Raw genomic sequence first — 17,229 nt, forward strand, 5'->3', positions numbered from 1 at the left:
ACCGGGGTTCTGAGTTGAATTTTCCTGGATTCTTCTTTATTAGCATCTGTAACATCCTAGAGAATGACTCTAGTTGCCCCGATGGTGTTTCTACAGCGTTTAGGAGCATGTTTAGTGTGGCGCAACAAGAATTAGGAGATTTTGATAGTTTTTCGTATGTGTTAGCCCACAGATTTTTTAGATGTCAGGGGTCCGGGTCAAATTTTCTTTGATTATTCTTTAGTAGCATCCATAATGACCATGGAAACGACTCCTGTGGCCCCAACGGCGATTCTACAATGGTTGGCAACATTTTAGGTGCGACGCAATAGGAATTAAGCGATTTTGCCAATATTCGTATGTGTTAGCCCACTGATTTTTTAGGTGTCAAGAGTTCGGGTTGAATTTTCTTGGATTCTTCTTTAGTAGCATCCATAATGACCAGCGAAATGATTTCGATGGCCCCACTTTGTTTCTACAATATTTAAGAGTATTTTAGGGGTGACGCAATAAGAATTAGGCGAGTTACCAGTTTTACGGGTGTTTTAGCCCACTGATTTTTAGTTGCTGGGGTTTCAGGTCAAATTTTCTTTGATTCGTCTTTAGTAAAATTCGTAACAACCAGGGGAATGAATTCAGCTTTCCCGGCGGTGCTTATACGGCGTTTAGGAGCATTTTAGGTGCGACACAACAGAAATTAGGCGAATTTGCTAGTTTTTAGTATGTGTTAGCCCATGAATTTTATAGGTCCCGAGGGTCTGGGTTAAATTTTTCTTGGATTCTTCTTTAGTAGAGTCCGTAACGACTTGGGGAACGACTCTAGTGGCTTTGGCGGCACTTCTACAGAATTTAGGAATATTCTAGTGCCGACGCAATAGGAATTATGTGATTTTGTTAGTTTTTTGTGTGTGTTAGTTTACGTATTTTTTTTTTCTGCAGGTCCGCATCATATTTTCTTGTATTCATCTTTAGTAGAATCCATAATGACCTTGGGAATAACTTCAGTGGCTCTAATGGTGCTTCTACAATGTTTAGGAGTATTTTAGGGCAGCGCAATAGAAATTAGGCGATTTTGCCAGTTTGTTATGTGTTTTAGCCGATGAATTTTTTAAGTGCCAAGGGTCCAGGTTGATTTTTCGTAGATTCTACTTTAGTAGCGTCTGTCATGACTCCAGGAATTAGGCGATTTTGCCAGTTTTTTGTGTGTGTTAGCTCATAAAAGTTTTAGGTGCTAGGGTCCGTATCGAATTTTCTTGGATTTTTCTTTATTACCTTCCGTACCGACCAGAGAAATTATTCAAGTGGCCCCATCGGTGCTTCTACAGCGTTTAAAAGAATTTTAGCTGCGATGCAACATAAATTAGGCAATTTGGCCAATTTTCCGTGTGTGTTAGCTCACGAATTTTGTAGGTGCCGGAGATTCGAGTAGAATTTTCTTAGATTCTTCTATAGTAGCATCCGTAACGACATGGGGAACAACTTTAGTTACCCCGACGACACTTTAGAGGGGTTTTGGAGCATTTTATTAGCGACGCAATAGGAATTAGGCAATTTTGCTAGTTTTTCATATGTGTTAGGATACAGAATTTTAGGTGCCGGGGGTCCGAGTCAAAATTTCTTGGATTCTCCATAGTAGTATCCATAACGACCTGGAGAACGACACCAGTAGCTCCGGCGGCTCTTTAGAGGGGTTTATGAGCATTTTATTGGCTATGCAATAGAAATTATGTGATTTTGCTAGTTTTTGTATGTTTTATCATAGGGATTTTTTTGGTGCCGGAGGTTCGGGTCAAATTTTCTTAGATTCTTCCATAGTAGCGTTCGTAATGACCTAGGGAACGACTCTAGTAGACCGATGGCGCTTTAGAGAGTTTAGGAGCATTTTATAGGCAGCGCAATAGGAATTAGGTGATTTTGCCAGTTTTTCGTCTGTGTTAGCCCACAGATTTTTTTGGTATCGGGGGTTTGAGTCAATTTTTTTTGAATTCTTCCATAGTAGCTTCGTAACGACCTGAGTAATGATTCCAGTAGCTCCGGTTGTGGTTTAGAGGGGTTTAGGAGCATTTTATTGGCGATGCAACATAAATTATGTGATTTTGCCAGTTTTTCGTGTGTGTTAGCCATCAAAATTTTTAGGTGCCGGGGTCTGGGTCAAATTGTCTTGGAATCTTCCATAGTAGCGTCCACAACAACCTAGTGAATGACTCCAGTAGACCCAACAGAATTTTAGAGGGGTTTATGAGCATTTTATTGGCGATGCAACATAAATTTAGTAATTTTGCCAGTTGTTCATGTGTGTTAGCCCACAGATTTTGTAGGTGCCAGAGGTTTGAGTCAATTTTTTTTGAATTCTTTCATAGTAACGTCCGTATGACCTGGGGAATGACTCCATTAGACCGACGAGACTTTAAAGGGGTTTAGGAGCATTTTATAGGCAACGCAACAGGAATTAGGTAATTTTGCCAGTTTTTTGTGTGTTAGCCCACACATTTTTTAGGTGCCGAGGGTCTGAGTCAATTATTTTTGGATTATTCCATAGTATCTCCGTAACGACCTGGGTAATGATTTCAGTAGCCCCGGTGGTGCTTTAGAGGGGTTTAGGAGCATTTTATTAGCGACATAACAGGAATTAGGCGATTTTGCCAGTTTTTCGTATGTTAGCAATCAAAACTTTTAGGTACGGGGGGTCCGAGTCAAAATTTCTTAGATTCTTCCATAGTAGCATCCTAATGACCTGGGGGATGACTCCAGTAGCCCTGACAAAACTTTAGAGGAGTTTAGGAGCATTTTATTGGCGACGCAACAGAAATTAGGCAATTTTGCCATTTTTTCGTTTGTGTTAGCCCACAAATTTTTTGGGTGCTGGGGGTTCAGGTTGAATTTTCTTTGTTCTTTCATAGTAGCATCCGTAATGACCTGGGAAATGATTTCAGTGTTTAGGAGCATTTTATAGGCAACACAATAAGAATTAGGTGATTTTGCCAGTATTTCGTGTGTGTTAGCCCACAAATATTTTAGGTGTCGGGGGTTCGAGTCAAACTTTTTTGGATTCTTCCATAGTAGCTCCGTAACGACCTGAGTAATGATTCTAGTTGCCCGGTGGTGCTTTAGAGGGGTTCAAGAATATTTTATTGGCAAAGCAACAGAAATTAGTTAATTTTTTGAGTTTTTCGTTGATGTTAGGCCACCGAATTTTTAGGTGTCGAGGTTCAGGTTGAATTTTGTTAGATTCTTCTTTAGTATCATCCTCAACGACCTATGGAACGACAAAAGTAGCCTCGGCGGTGCTTCTATGGCATTTAGGAGTATTTTAGGCGCGATGCAAAAGAAATTAGACGATTTTGCCAGTTTTTTATGTATGTTAGCCCACAGATTTTTTGGATGTCGGAGTTCAGGTCGAGCTTTCTTAAATTCTGCTTTATTAGCATTCGTAACAATTAGGGGACGTCTCTACTGGCCTCGATGACACTTTTACGTCATTCAGGAGCATTTTAGGGGCGATGCAGTTGGAATTAAGTGATTCTGTTAGTTTTTCGCGTGTATTAGCCCATGAATTTTTTAGGTGCTGAGGCACGGGTCGAATGTTTTTGGATTCTTATTTATTATCGAACATAATGACTCTAGTGACCCTAGCGGCCTTTCTATTGCGTTAAGGAGCATTTTAGGGCGATGCAAAAGGATTTGGGTGATTTTTTCAGTTTTTCGTGTGTGTTTACCTATAGATTTTTTTAGATGACAAGAGATCGGGTCAAATTTTCTTACATTCTAGTTTAGTAGTGTTCGTAACAACTCTAGTGGCCCCAGTGGCGCTTCTACAACGTTTAAGTGCATTTTAGGGGCAACACAAAAGGAATTAGGCAATTTTGCCAGTTTTTCTTATGTGTTAGCCCATAGATTTTTTAGGTGTCGGGGGTTTGGGTCAAATATTCATGGATTTTTCTTTAGTAGCATTTGTAACGCTAAGGGGAATGACTCCAATGGACTCAACGGTCCTTCTATGATGTTTAGGAGCATTTTAGAGTCGATGCAAGGGGAATTAGCCAATTTTGCAAGTTTTTCGTGTGTGTTAGCTAACAGATTTTTAGATGCCGAGGGTCTAGGCTAAATTTCTTGGATTCCTCTTTCGTAGTATATGTAACGACCTAGGAATGACTCAAATGGCCCAAGCGTCACTTCTACGACGTTTAGAAGTATTTTAACAGCGACACAATATGAATCGATGATTTTATTAGTTTTTCGTGTTTCTAAGCCCAAGTATTTTTTAGGTGCTGAGGGTCCAAGTCAAATTTTCTTGGATTCTTTTTTAGTAGCATTCATAAAAACTAGGGTAAGGACTCTAGTGGCTCCGACGACGCTCTTTCAGCATTTAGGAGCATTTTAGGGCCAACACAACAGAAATTAGGAGGTTTTCTCAGTTTTTCGTGTGTGTTAGCCTACGAATTTTATAAGTACCGGAGTCCTGGTCGAATTATCTAGTATTCTTCTATTGCAGCATCCGTAATGATCTAGGGATGACTCCAGTGGCTCCGACGGCATTTTTATGGCTTTTAGAAGCATTTTTGGGGCGACGCAACAGGAATTAGGAGATTTTGCTAGTTTTTCATTTGTTTTAGCCCACGAATTTATTAGATACCGAAGGACCGGGTAGAATTTTCTTGGATTTTTCTTTAGTAACGTCTGTAATGACTTAGTGAATGACTCTTATGGCCTTTGTGGAGCTTCTACGACATATTGGAACATTTTAGGGCGACACAACAAGAATTAGGCGATTTTGCCATTTTTTTGTATATTAGCCTACAAATATTTTAGGTGCCAGGGGTCCGGGTTGAATTTTCTTTGATTCTTCTTTAGTATCATTCATAAAGACCCAGGGAACAACTCTAGTGGCTCCAGCTGTGCTTCTACAACATTTAGGGGCATTTTAGGGGTGACGTAACAGAAATTAAGTGATTTTGCCAGTTTTTGGTATGTGTTAGCCCACTGATTTTTTTATGTACAGGGGTTTTGGATTGAATTTTCTTGGATTCTTCTTTATTAGTATCCGTAACATTCTGGAAAATGACTTCAGTGGCCCCGGTAGTGCTTGTACGGTGTTTAGGAGCATGTTTAGAGTGATGCATAAAGAATTTGGAGATTTTGCTAGTTTTTCGTGTGTGTTAGTCCATGGATTTTTTAGGTATGAGTGGTCCAGGTCGAATTTTCTTGGATTATTCTTTAGTAGCATCTATAAAGACCATGGGAACGACTCTAGTGTCCCCTGGCGGTCCTTCTACGACATTTAAGAGCTTTTTAGGGGAAAAACAATAGGAATTATGCAATTTTATCAATTTTTCATATGTATTAGCGCACGAATTTTTTAGGTGCTTGAGGTTCGGGTCGAATTTTCTTCGATCCTTCTTTAATATCATCCATAACGACCAATAAAACAAATCTAGTGGCCCCGGTGGTACTTTTACTGCATTAGGAGCATTTTAGGGGTGACGCAATAGGAATTAGGCAATTTTGTAGTTTTTTGTATTAGTTATCCCACCGAATTTTTGGGTGTCGGGGGTATGGGTTAAATTTTCTTGAATTCTTCTTTAGTTGCATCCGTAACGACTTGAGGACTGACTCTATTAGCCCCAGCGTTGCTTCTATTGTCTTTAGGAGCATTTTAGGGGCGACACAATAGAAATTAGGCAGTTTTACCAATATTTCATATGTGTTAGCCCATAAATATTTTGGGTGATGAGGGTACATGTCGAGTTTTCTTGGATTCTTCTTTATTAGCATCTGTAATGACCATGGGAATGACTCTAGTGGTTCCGGCGGCGCTTGTATGGCGTTTTGAAGTATTTTAGGGCGACACAGCACAAATTAAGTGATTTTGTCAATTTTTCATGTTTGTTAGCCCATGGATGTTTTAGATGTCGAGGATCCAGGTCGAATTCGATCGGATTATTCTTTTAGCATCTGTACCGACCAGGGGAACGACTCCAGTGTCCCGGGTAGTGCTTCTACAACATTTTAGGGGCGACGCAACAAGAATTAGGTGATTTTACTAGTTTTTTGTGTGAGTTAGTCCACAGATTTTTAGGTGTCGGGGGTATGGTTTAAATTTTCTTAGATTCTTCTTTAGTAGATTTCATAATGACCAAGGGAATGACTCCAGTGGCGTTTAGGAGAGTTTTAGGGGCAATGCAATAGGAATTGAGCGATTTTGCCAGTTTTTCATTTGTGTTAGCCCACAGATTTTTTATATGACGTGGGTATGAGTTGAATTTTCTTAGATTATTCTTTAGTAGCATCTGTAATGACTTAGGGAGAGACTTTAGTGTCCTCTACAATACTTCTACGACATTTAGGAACATTTTAGGGGCGACACAACAAGAATTATGCGATTTTGCATGTTTTTTGTATGTGTTAGCCACAAATTTTTTAGGTGCCGGGGGTACGGGTCAAATTTCCTTTGATTCTTCTTTAGTAGCACTTATAACGACCAAGGAGCAACTTTAATGGCTCCAACGACGCTTCTACAACATTTACGAGCATTTTAGGGGCAATTTTGCTAGTTGTTTGTGTATGTTAGCCACTGATTTTTTATGTACCACGGTTTTGGGTTGAATTTTCTTGGATTATTCTTTGTTAGCATCCGTAACATCCTGGAGAATGACTCTAGTGGCCCCGGTGGTGTTTCTACAGAGTTTAGGAACATGTTTAGTGTGACGCAATTAGAATTTGGAGATTTTGCTAGTTTTTCGTATGTGTTAGCCCATTGATTTTTTAGATGCCAAGGGTCTGGGTCAAATTTTCTTGGATTATTCTTTAGTAGAATCCATAATGACCATGGAAATGTTTCCAGTGGCCCCAACGACGGTTCTACACTAGTTGGGAGCATTTTAGGTGTGACGCAACAGAAATTAGGTGATTTTGCCAATATTTCGTGTGTGTTAGCCCACATATTTTTTAGGTGCCGGGGCTTCGAGTCGAATTTTCTTAGATGCTTCTTTAGTAGCATCCGTAATGACTCGGGGAATGACTACAATGGCCCCCCAGTGCTTCTATAACATTTATGAGCATTTTAGGGGCGACGCAACAAGAATTAGGGGAGTTACCATTTTATCTGTGTGTTAGCCCACAGATGTACGATTCAAATTTTCTTTGATTCTTATTTAGTAGCATCCATAACAACCTAGGGAAAGACTCTAGTGGCTCCAGCGGCGCTTCTATAATAATTTGGAGTATTTTAGGGGCAACACAATAGAAATTATGCGATTTTGTCAGTTTTTTGTGTGTGTTAGCCCAAAGAGTTTTTATGTACCAGGGTTATGCATTGAATTTTCTTCGATTATTCTTTATTAGCATCTATAACGTCCTAGAGAATGATCCAGTGGCATCGGTGGTGCTTCTACAGCGTTCAGGAGCACGTTTAGGGTGACGTAACAAAAATTAGTTGATTTTGCTAAATTTTCATGTGTTTTAGCCCACAAATTTGTTAGGTGTCAGAGGTCCAGGGCGAATTTGGAAGCATGATTTTGCTTTAGTAGCATTCATAATGACCATGGGAATGACTCCAATGGCCCCAGCGGCGGTTCTACTGTGTTTAGGGGTATTTTAGGTGCGACGCAACAGGAATTAGACAACTTTGCCAATTTTTTGTGTATGTTAGCCCTCATGGATTTTTTAGATGCCGAGGCTCCGGGTTGAATTTTCTTAGAATCTTCTTTAATAGCATCCATAACGACTCAAGTGGCCCCGGTGGTGCTTCTACATTGTTTGAGAGCATTTTAGCAATGATGCAACATGAATAGGTGATTTTACCAGTTTTTCGTGTTTGTTAGTCAAGGATATTTTAGGTGCTGGAGGTTTGGGTCAAATGTTCTTAGATTCTTATTTAGTAGGGTCTATAACAACCAGGTAAATGACTCCAGTGGCTACATCAGCACTTCTAAAGCATTTTGGAGAATTTTAGGGGCGACACAACAGGATTAGGAGGTTTTGCCTATTTTTCGTGTGTGTTAGCCCATAGGTTTTTTCGTGTCATGGGTCCAAGTCGAATTTTCTAAGATTCTTGTTTAGTAGCATATGTAACGATCTGGGAAATGACTTTAATGGCCCCGATAGATCTTCTACGATGTTTAATAGTATCTTAGAGGCGATGCAACAAGAATTATGCAATTTTGTCAGTTTTTCGTGTATGTTAACCCACGAATTTATTAGATGCCTGGGGTTTGGGTCAAATTTCCTTGGATTCTTATTTAGTAGTGTTCGAAGCTAACTAGAGAATGACTCCAGTAGCCCTGGCGAGGCTTCTACGGTGTTTAAGAGCATTTTAGAGGCGAGGCAACAGGAATTATGCAATTTTGCCAGTTTTTCGTATGTGTTAGTCCACGAAGGTTTTTCGTGCACGAGGTTCGGGTGAAATTTTCATTGATTCTTCTTATTTAGAATCCATAACAACAAAGGAAACAACTTCATAGGCCCTGGCAGTGCAACTACGGCATTTAGTAGCTTTTTAGGGCCAACACAATAGAAATTAGGCAATTTTATCAATATTTCCTGTGTGTTAGCACACAAATTTTTAGTTGCTGTGTCCTGGTCGAGTTTTTGTAGATTAATCTTTAGTAGTATATGTAAAAACCAGGGAAACGACTCCAGTGGCCCCAGCGGTGCTTCTACTATATTTAGAAGCATTTTAGGGGCGATACAACAAAAGTTAACTCAGTAGCCCCGACAATGCTTTAGAAGGGTTTAGGAGCATTTTATTGGCGATGCAATAGGAATTAGGCAATTTTGCAAGTTTTTTGTTTGTGTTAGCCCACAGATTTTTAGGTGCCGAGGGTTCGGGTTGAATTTTCTTGGATTCTTCTATAGTAGCATCTGTAACGACCTGGGGAACGACTCCAGTAGCTCCGGAGGTGCTTTAGAGGGGTTTAGGAGTATTTTATTGGTAATAAAATAGGAATTATGTGATTTTAGCAGTTTTTCGTATGTGTTAGCCCACAGATATTTTAGGTGCCGGGGGTCCGGGTCAAATTTTGTTGGATTCAGCCATAGTAGCATTCGTAAAGACCTAGAGAACGACTCCAGTAGCCCCGATGGTGCTTTAGAAGGGTTTAAGAGCATTTTATTAGCTACGCAATAGGAATTACGCGATTTTGTCAGTTTTTCGTGTGTGTTAGCCAATAGATTTTTTAGTTACCGGGGGTTCGGGTCGAATTTTCTTGGTTTCTTCTATAATAGCTTCCGTAACGACCTGGGTAACAACTCCAGTAGCCCCGACGGCGCTTTAGAGGGGTTTAGGAGCATTTTATTGGCTATGAAATAGGAATTAGACAATTTTTCCAGTTTTTCGTGTGTGTTAGTCCACGAATTTTTTGGGTGCCGGAAATCCGAGTTGAAATTTCTTGGATTGTTCCATTTTAGAGTCCGTAACGACCTACGGAATGACTCTAGTAGACCCGGCGACGCTTTAGAAGGGTTTAGGAGCATTTTATTGGCAACGCAATAGAAATTAGGCGATTTTACCAATTTTTCATGTGTGTTATTTTTTAGATGGTGGGGGTCGGGGTTGAAATTTTCTTGAATTCTTCTATAGTAGCGTCTGTTACGACTTGTGGAACGACTCTAGTTGCCCCTAAGGCCCTTTAGAGGGGTTTAGAAGCATTTTATTGGCAATGAAATAGGAATTAGGCAATTTTGCCAGTTTTTCGTGTATGTTAGCCCACGGATTTTTAAGGAACCGGGGGTCCAGGTCAAATTTTCTTGGATTCTTCCATAGTAGTGTCCGTAACGACCTAGGGAACGACTCTAGTAGCTTTGGCGGCGCTTTAGAAGGGTTTAGGAGCATTTTATTGGCGACGCAATAGGAATTAGGTGATTTTGCCAATTTTTCCTGTGTGTTAGCCCATATATTTTTTATGTACTGGGGGTCCAGGTCGAATATTCTGGGATTCTTCCATAGTAGCATCCGTAACGACCTAGGGAATGACTCCATTAGCCCCGACTTCACTTTAGAAAGTTTATGTGCATTTTATTGGCGATGCCATAGGAATTAGGTGATATTGCCAATTTTTTGTGTGTGTTAGCCCACATATTCTTTAGGTGCTGGGGGTATGGGTCAACATTTCTTGTATTCTTCCATAGTAGCTTCCGTAACGACCAAGATAATGACTCCAGTAGACTCGGCGGCACTTTAGAAGGGATTAAGAGCATTTTATTAGCGACGCAATAGAAATTAGGCTATTTTGCCAGTTCTTCGTGTTTATTAGCCTATAAATTTTTTAGGTGCTAGGGGTCCAAGTCTAATTTTCTTAGATTCTTCAATTTTATCATACATTACGAGCTAGGGAACGACTCCAGTAGCCCTGGCGGTGCTTTAAAGGGGTTTATGAGCATTTTATTGGTGACGCAATAGGAATTAGGCGATTTTGGCAGTTGTTTGTGTGTATTAGCCCACAGATTCTTTAGGTGCCGGGGGTTCGGGTCGAAATTTCTTGGATTCTTCAATAGTAGCGTCCGTAACGCCCAGGGGAACGACTCTAGTAGCCATAGCGGTGCTTTAGAACTATTTAGAAGCATTTTATTAACGACACAATAGGAATTAGGCAATTTTTACCAGCTTTTCGTGTGTGTTAGCCCACAAATTTTTTAGTTGCCGAGGGTTCGGGTCAAAGTTTCATGGATTCTTCCATAGTAGCATTCGTAACGACCTAGAGAACAACTCCCATAGCCCAAATGGCTTTTTATAGGGGTTTAGGAGTATTTTATTGGCGACGTAATAGGAATTAGGCAATTTTGCCAATTTTTCGTGTGTGTTAGCCCACATATTTTTTAGGTGCCGGGGGTCCGGGTCGAATTTTCTTGGATTCTTCCATAGTAGCATCCGTAACGACCTGGCTAACGACTCCAGTAGCCCCGACAGCGCTTTAAAGGGGTTTATGAGCATTTTATTGGCAACGAAATAGGAATTAGACAATTTTGTCAGTTTTTCGTATTTGTTAGCCCACAGATTTTTTAGGTGCCGGGGGTCCAGGTCAATATTTCTTAGATTCATCCATAGTAGCATCCGTAATGACCTTAAAAACGACTCCGGTATCCCCGGCGGCACTTTAGAAGGGTTTAGGAGCATTTTATTGGCGACACAATAGGAATTAGGCAATTTTACCAGTTTTTCGTGTGTGTTAGCCTTCAGATTTTTTAGGTGCCGGGGTCTGGGTCGAGTTGTTTTTGGATTTTTCCATAGTAGTGACCATAACGACCTAGGTAACGATTCCAGTAGCCCTGGCAGCGCTTTAGAAGGGTTTAGTAGTATTATTTTGGCGACGCAATAGGAATTAGGCAATTTTGTCAATTTTTCGTGTGTGGTAGCCCACATATTTTTTAGGTGCCGGGGGTCCGGGTCGAATTTTCTTGGATTCTTCTATAGTAGCATCCGTAACGACCTGGCTAACGACTCCAGTAGCCCCGACAGCGCTTTAAAGGGGTTTATGAGCATTTTATTGGCAACGAAATAGGAATTAGGCAATTTTGCCAGTTTTTCGTATTTGTTAGCCCACAAATATTTTAGGTGCCGGGGGTCCAGGTCAAAATTTCTTAGATTCATCCATAGTAGCATCTGTAATGACCTTGAGAATGACTCCGGTATCTTCGGCGGCACTTTAGAATGGTTTAAGAGCATTTTATTGGCGACGCAATAGGAATTAGGCGATTTTACCAGTTTTTCGTGTTTGTTAGCCTTCAAATTTTTTAGGTGCCGGAGTCCGGGTCGAGTTTTCTTGGATTCTTCCATAGTAGTGACCATAACGACCTAGGGAACGATTCCAATAGCCCTGGCAGCGCTTTAGAGGGGTTTATGAGTATTTTTTTGGCGACGCAATAGGAATTAGGCAATTTTGCCAATTTTTCGTGTGTGTTAGCCCACATATTTTTTAGGTGCCGGGGGTTCAAGTCGAATTTTCTTAGATTCTTCCATAGTAGCATCCGTAACGACCTGGATAACGACTCCAGTAGCCCCGACAGCGCTTTAAAGGGGTTTATGAGCATTTTATTGGCAATGAAATAGGAATTAGGCAATTTTGCCAGTTTTTCATGTTTGTTGGCCCACAGAATTTTTAGGTGCCGGTGGTCAAGGTCAAAATTTCTTAGATTCATCCATTGTAGCATCCGTAATGACCTTGAGAACGACTTCAGTATTCCCGGCGACACTTTAGAAGGGTTTAGGAGCATTTTATTGGCGACGCAATAGGAATTAGGCAATTTTACCAGTTTTTCGTGTGTGTTAGCATTCAGATTTTTTAGGTGCCGAGTTCCGTGTCGAGTTTTCTTGGATTATTCTATAGTAGTGACCATAACGACCTAGGGAACGATTCCAGTAGCCCTGGCAGCGCTTTAGAATGGTTTATGAGTATTATTTTGGCGACGCAATAGGAATTAGGCAATTTTGCCAATTTTTCGTGTGTGTTAGCCCACATATTTTTTAGGTGCCGGGGCTTCAAGTCGAATTTTCTTAGATTCTTCCATAGTAGCATCCGTAACGACCTGAGTAACGACTCCAGTAGCACCGACAATGCTTTAAAGTGGTTTATGAGCATTTTATTGGCAATGAAATAGGAATTAGGCAATTTTGCCAGTTTTTCATGTTTGTTAGCCCACAGAATTTTTAGGTGCCGGGGGTCCAGGTCAAAATTTCTTAGATTCATCCATTGTAGCATCCGTAATGACCTTGAGAACGACTCCAGTATCCCCGGCGGCACTTTAGAAGGGTTTAGTAGCATTTTATTGGCGACGCAATAAGAATAAGGCGATTTTACCAGTTTTTCGTGTGTGTTAGCATTCAGATTTTTTAGGTACCGATGTCCGGGTCGATCTTTCTTAGATTCTTCCATAGTAGTGACCATAACGACCTAGGGAATGATCCCAATAGCCTTGGCAGCGCTTTAGAAGGGTTTAGGAGTATATTTTTGGCGACGCAATAGGAATTAGGCTATTTTGCCAATATAGTAACGCCCAGAGCAAGACCTAAAAAAGTTTATTCCTACCCCTTACCCTTTCTTTCAATGTTGCCAATTCCCAGAATACTAATGTACCCTCGTGTATACAGTTGTCCAACTACTTTCTTCCTCCGACTTCTTTAGCCACTTCTGCATCTGTCGTATTCGGGAAAGCTTGCTTCGTGGCGGAGCATTTAGCAATGCCAGCATTTAGCGGTGCTTTAGAACTATTTAGAAGTATTCTTCCATAGTAGCATTCGTAACGACCTAGAGAACAACTCCCATAGCCCAAACGACTTTTTATAGGGGTTTAGGAGTATTTTATTGGCGACGCAATAGGAATTAAGCAATTTTGCCAATTTTTCGTGTGTGTTAGCCCACATATTTTTTAGGTGCCGGGGGTCCAAGTCATATTTTCTTGGATTCTTCCATAGTAGCATCCGTAACGACCTGGCTAACGACTCCAGTAGCCCCGACAACGCTTTAAAGGGGTTTATGAGCATTTTATTGGCAACGAAATAGGAATTAGGCAATTTTGCCAGTTTTTCATATTTGTTAGCCCACAGATTTTTTAAGTGCCTGGGGTCCTGGTCAATATTTCTTAGATTCATCCATAGTAGCATTTTATTGGCGACACAATAAGAATTAAGCGATTTTACCAGTTTTTTGTATGTGTTAGCCTTCAGATTTTTTAGGTGCCGGGGTCCGAGTCGAGTTTTCTTGGATTCTTCCATAGTAGTGACCATAACGACCTAGGGAACGATTCCAGTAGCCCTGGCAGCGCTTTAGAAGAGTTTAGGAGTATTTTTTTGGCGACACAATATGAATTAGGCAATTTTGCCAATTTTTCGTGTGTGTTAGCCCACATAGTTTTTAGGTGCCGGGGGTCCGGGTCGAAATTTCTTGGATTCTTCCATAGTAGCATCCGTAACAACCTGGGGAATGACTCCAGTAGCCTCGGAGGCGCTTTAGAGGGGTTTAGGAGCATTTTATTGGCAATGAAATAGGAAATAGGTGATTTTGCTAGTTTTTTGGTGTGTGTTAGCGCATGGATTTTTTAGGTGCCGGGAATCCGGGTCGAAATTTCTTGGATTCTTCTATAGTAGCGACAACAACAATTTAGGGAACGACTCCAGTAGCCCCGGCGGTGCTTTAGACGGGTTTAGGAGCATTTTATTGGCGATACAATAGGAATTAGGCGATTTTGCCAGTTTTTTGTGTTTGTTAACCCACGAATTTTTTAGGTGTCGGGGTCTGGGTCGAAAGTTTTTGGATTCTTCTATAGTAGCATCCATAACGACATGGAGAATGACTCCAGTAGCCCTGGAGTTGATTTAGAGGGGTTTAGGAGTATTTTATTGGCAATAAAATAGGAATTAGGTAATTTTTCTAGTTTTTGTGTTTGTTTGCCCATAGAGTTTTTAGGTGTCGGGGGCCTGAGTTGAATTTTCTTGCATTTTTCTATAGTAGCTTCCGTAGCGACCTAGATAACGACTCTAGTAGCCCCGACAACAGTTTTGAGGGGTTTAAGAGAATTTTATTGGCGATGCAATAGGAATTAGATAATTTTTGCCAGTTTTTTGTGTGTGTTAGCCCAAAGATTTTTTAGGTGCCGGGGGTCCGAGTTGAATTTTCTTAGATTCTTCCATAGTAGCGTCCGTAACGACCTAGGGAATGAATCCAGTAGCCCCGACAGTGCTTTAGAAATGTTTAGGTGCATTTTATTGGCGACGCAATAGGAATTAGGTGATTTTACAGTTTTTTGTGTGTGTTAGCCCAAAGATTTTTTAGGTGCCGGGGGTCCGAGTTGAATTTTCTTAGATTCTTCCATAGTAGCGTCCGTAACGACCTAGGTAATGAATCCAGTAGCCTCGGCGGTGCTTTAGAAATGTTTAGGTACATTTTATTGGCGACGCAATAAGAATTAGGCAATTTTACAGTTTTTTGTGTGTGTTAGCCCAAAGATTTTTTAGGTGCCGGGGGTACGAGTCAAATGTTCTTAGATTCTTCCATAATAGCGTCCGTAACGACCTAGGGAATGAGTCTAGTAGCCTCGATAGCACTTTAGAAGGGTTTAGAAGTATTTTATTAGCGACGCAATAAGAATTAGGCAATTTTGACAGTTTTTCGTGTGTTAGCCCACAAAGTTTTTAGGTGCTGGGGGTCCGGGTCGATTTTTCATTGATTCTTCCATAGTAGAGTTCGTACCAACCTGGGAATAACTCAGTAGCTCCAGGTGTGCTTTAGAGGGATTTAGGAGTATTTTAATTGCAGTGAAATAGGAATTAGACGATTTTGCCAGTTTTTCAAAATTGTTATCCCACAGATATTTTTGGTGCTGGGGGTCCGGGTTGAAATTTCATGGATTTTTCCATAGTAGCAACCGTAAAGACCTTATAAACGACTCCAGTAGCTCCGGCGGTGCTTTAGAAGGGTTTAGAAACATTTTATTTGCGACGCAAAAGGAATTAGGTCATTTTGCTAGTTTTTCGTGTGTGTTAGCCCACAGATTTTTTAGGTGTCGGGGGTCCGGGTCAAATTTTCTGGGATTCTTCCATATTAGCTACTGTAACGACCTAGGGAACGACTCCAGTAGCTCCGACAACGCTTTAAAGGGGTTTATGTGCATTTTATTGGCGACGCAATAGGAATTAGGCAATTTTGCGAGTTTTTCTTGTTTGTTAGCCCACAAAATTTTTAGGTGCCGGGGGTTCAGGTCAAAAGTTCTTAGATTCATCCATTGTAGCATCCGTAATGACCTTAAGAACGACTCCAGTATCCCCGGCGGCACTTTAGAAGGGTTTAGGAGCATTTTATTGGCGACGCAATAGGAATTAGGCGATTTTACTAGTTTTTCGTGTGTGTTAGCATTCAGATTTTTTAGGTGCCGGGGTGCGTGTCGAGTTTTCTTGGATTCTTCCATAGTAGTGACCATAACGACCTAGGGAACGATTCCAGTAGCCCTGGCAGCACTTTAGAAAGGTTTGTGAGTATTTTTTTGGCGACGCAATAAAAATTAGGCAATTTTGCCAATTTTTCGTGTGTGTTAGCCCACATATTTTTTAGGTGCCGGGGGTTCAAGTTGAATTTTCTTAGATTCTTCCATAGTAGCATCCGTAACGACCTGGCAAACGACTCCAGTAGCCCCGACAGCGCTTTAAAGGGGTTTATGAGCATTTTATTGGCAATGAAATAGGAATTAGGCAATTTTGCCAGTTTTTCATGTTTGTTAGCCCACAGAATTTTTAGGTGCAGGGAGTCCTGGTCAAAATTTCTTAGATTCATCTATTGTAGCACTCGTAATGACCTTGAGAACGACTCCAGTATCCCCGACGGCATTTTAGAAGGGTTTAGTAGTATTTTATTGGCGACGCAATAGGAATTAGGCGATTTTACCAGTTTTTTGTGTGTGTTAGCATTCAGATTTTTTAGGTGCCGGGGTCCGGGTCGAGTTTTCTTAGATTCTTCCATAGTAGTGACCATAACGACCTAGGGAATGATCCCAATAGCCCTGGCAGCGCTTTAGAAGTGTTTAGGAGTATATTTTTGGCGATGCAATAGGAATTAGGTAATTTTGCCAATTTTTCGTGTGTGTTAGCCCACATATTTATTAGGTGTCGGGGGTACGGGTCAAAATATTTTGGATTCTTCCATAGTAGCATCCGTAACAACTTGGGGAATGACTCCGGTATCCTCGGCGGCACTTTAGAAGGGTTTAGGAGCATTTTATTGGCGACGCAATAGGAATTTAGCAATTTTACCAGTTTTCGTGTGTGTTAGCCTTCAGACTTTTTAGGTGCCAGGGGTCCGGGTCTAATTTTCTTGGATTCTTATATAGTAGCGACCATAACGACCTAGGGAACGACTCCAGTAGCCCCGACGGTGCTTTAGAAGGGTTTAAGAGCATTTTATTGGCGACGCAATAGGAATTATGTGATTTTGCAAGTTTTTCGTGTGTGTTGGCCAATAGATTTTTTTGGTGTCGGGGGTTCAGATAGAATTTTCTTGGTTTCTTCTATAATAGCTTCCGTAACGACCTATGTAATGACTCCAGTAGCCCCGACGGCGCTTTATAGGGGTTTAGGAGCATTTTATTGGCTATGAAATAGGAATTAGACAAAATTTCTAGGTTTTCATGTATTTTAGTCCATAGATGTTTTAGGTGCCGGAGATCCGGGTCGAAATTTCTTGGATTGTTCTATTGTAGAGTCCGTAACGACCTAGGGAGTGACTCTAGTAGACCCGGCGGCACTTTAGAAGGGTTTAGGAGCATTTTATT

Source organism: Solanum dulcamara, chromosome 1 (genome assembly GCF_947179165.1).
Source record: "Solanum dulcamara chromosome 1, daSolDulc1.2, whole genome shotgun sequence".
NCBI lineage: Eukaryota > Viridiplantae > Streptophyta > Magnoliopsida > Solanales > Solanaceae > Solanum > Solanum dulcamara.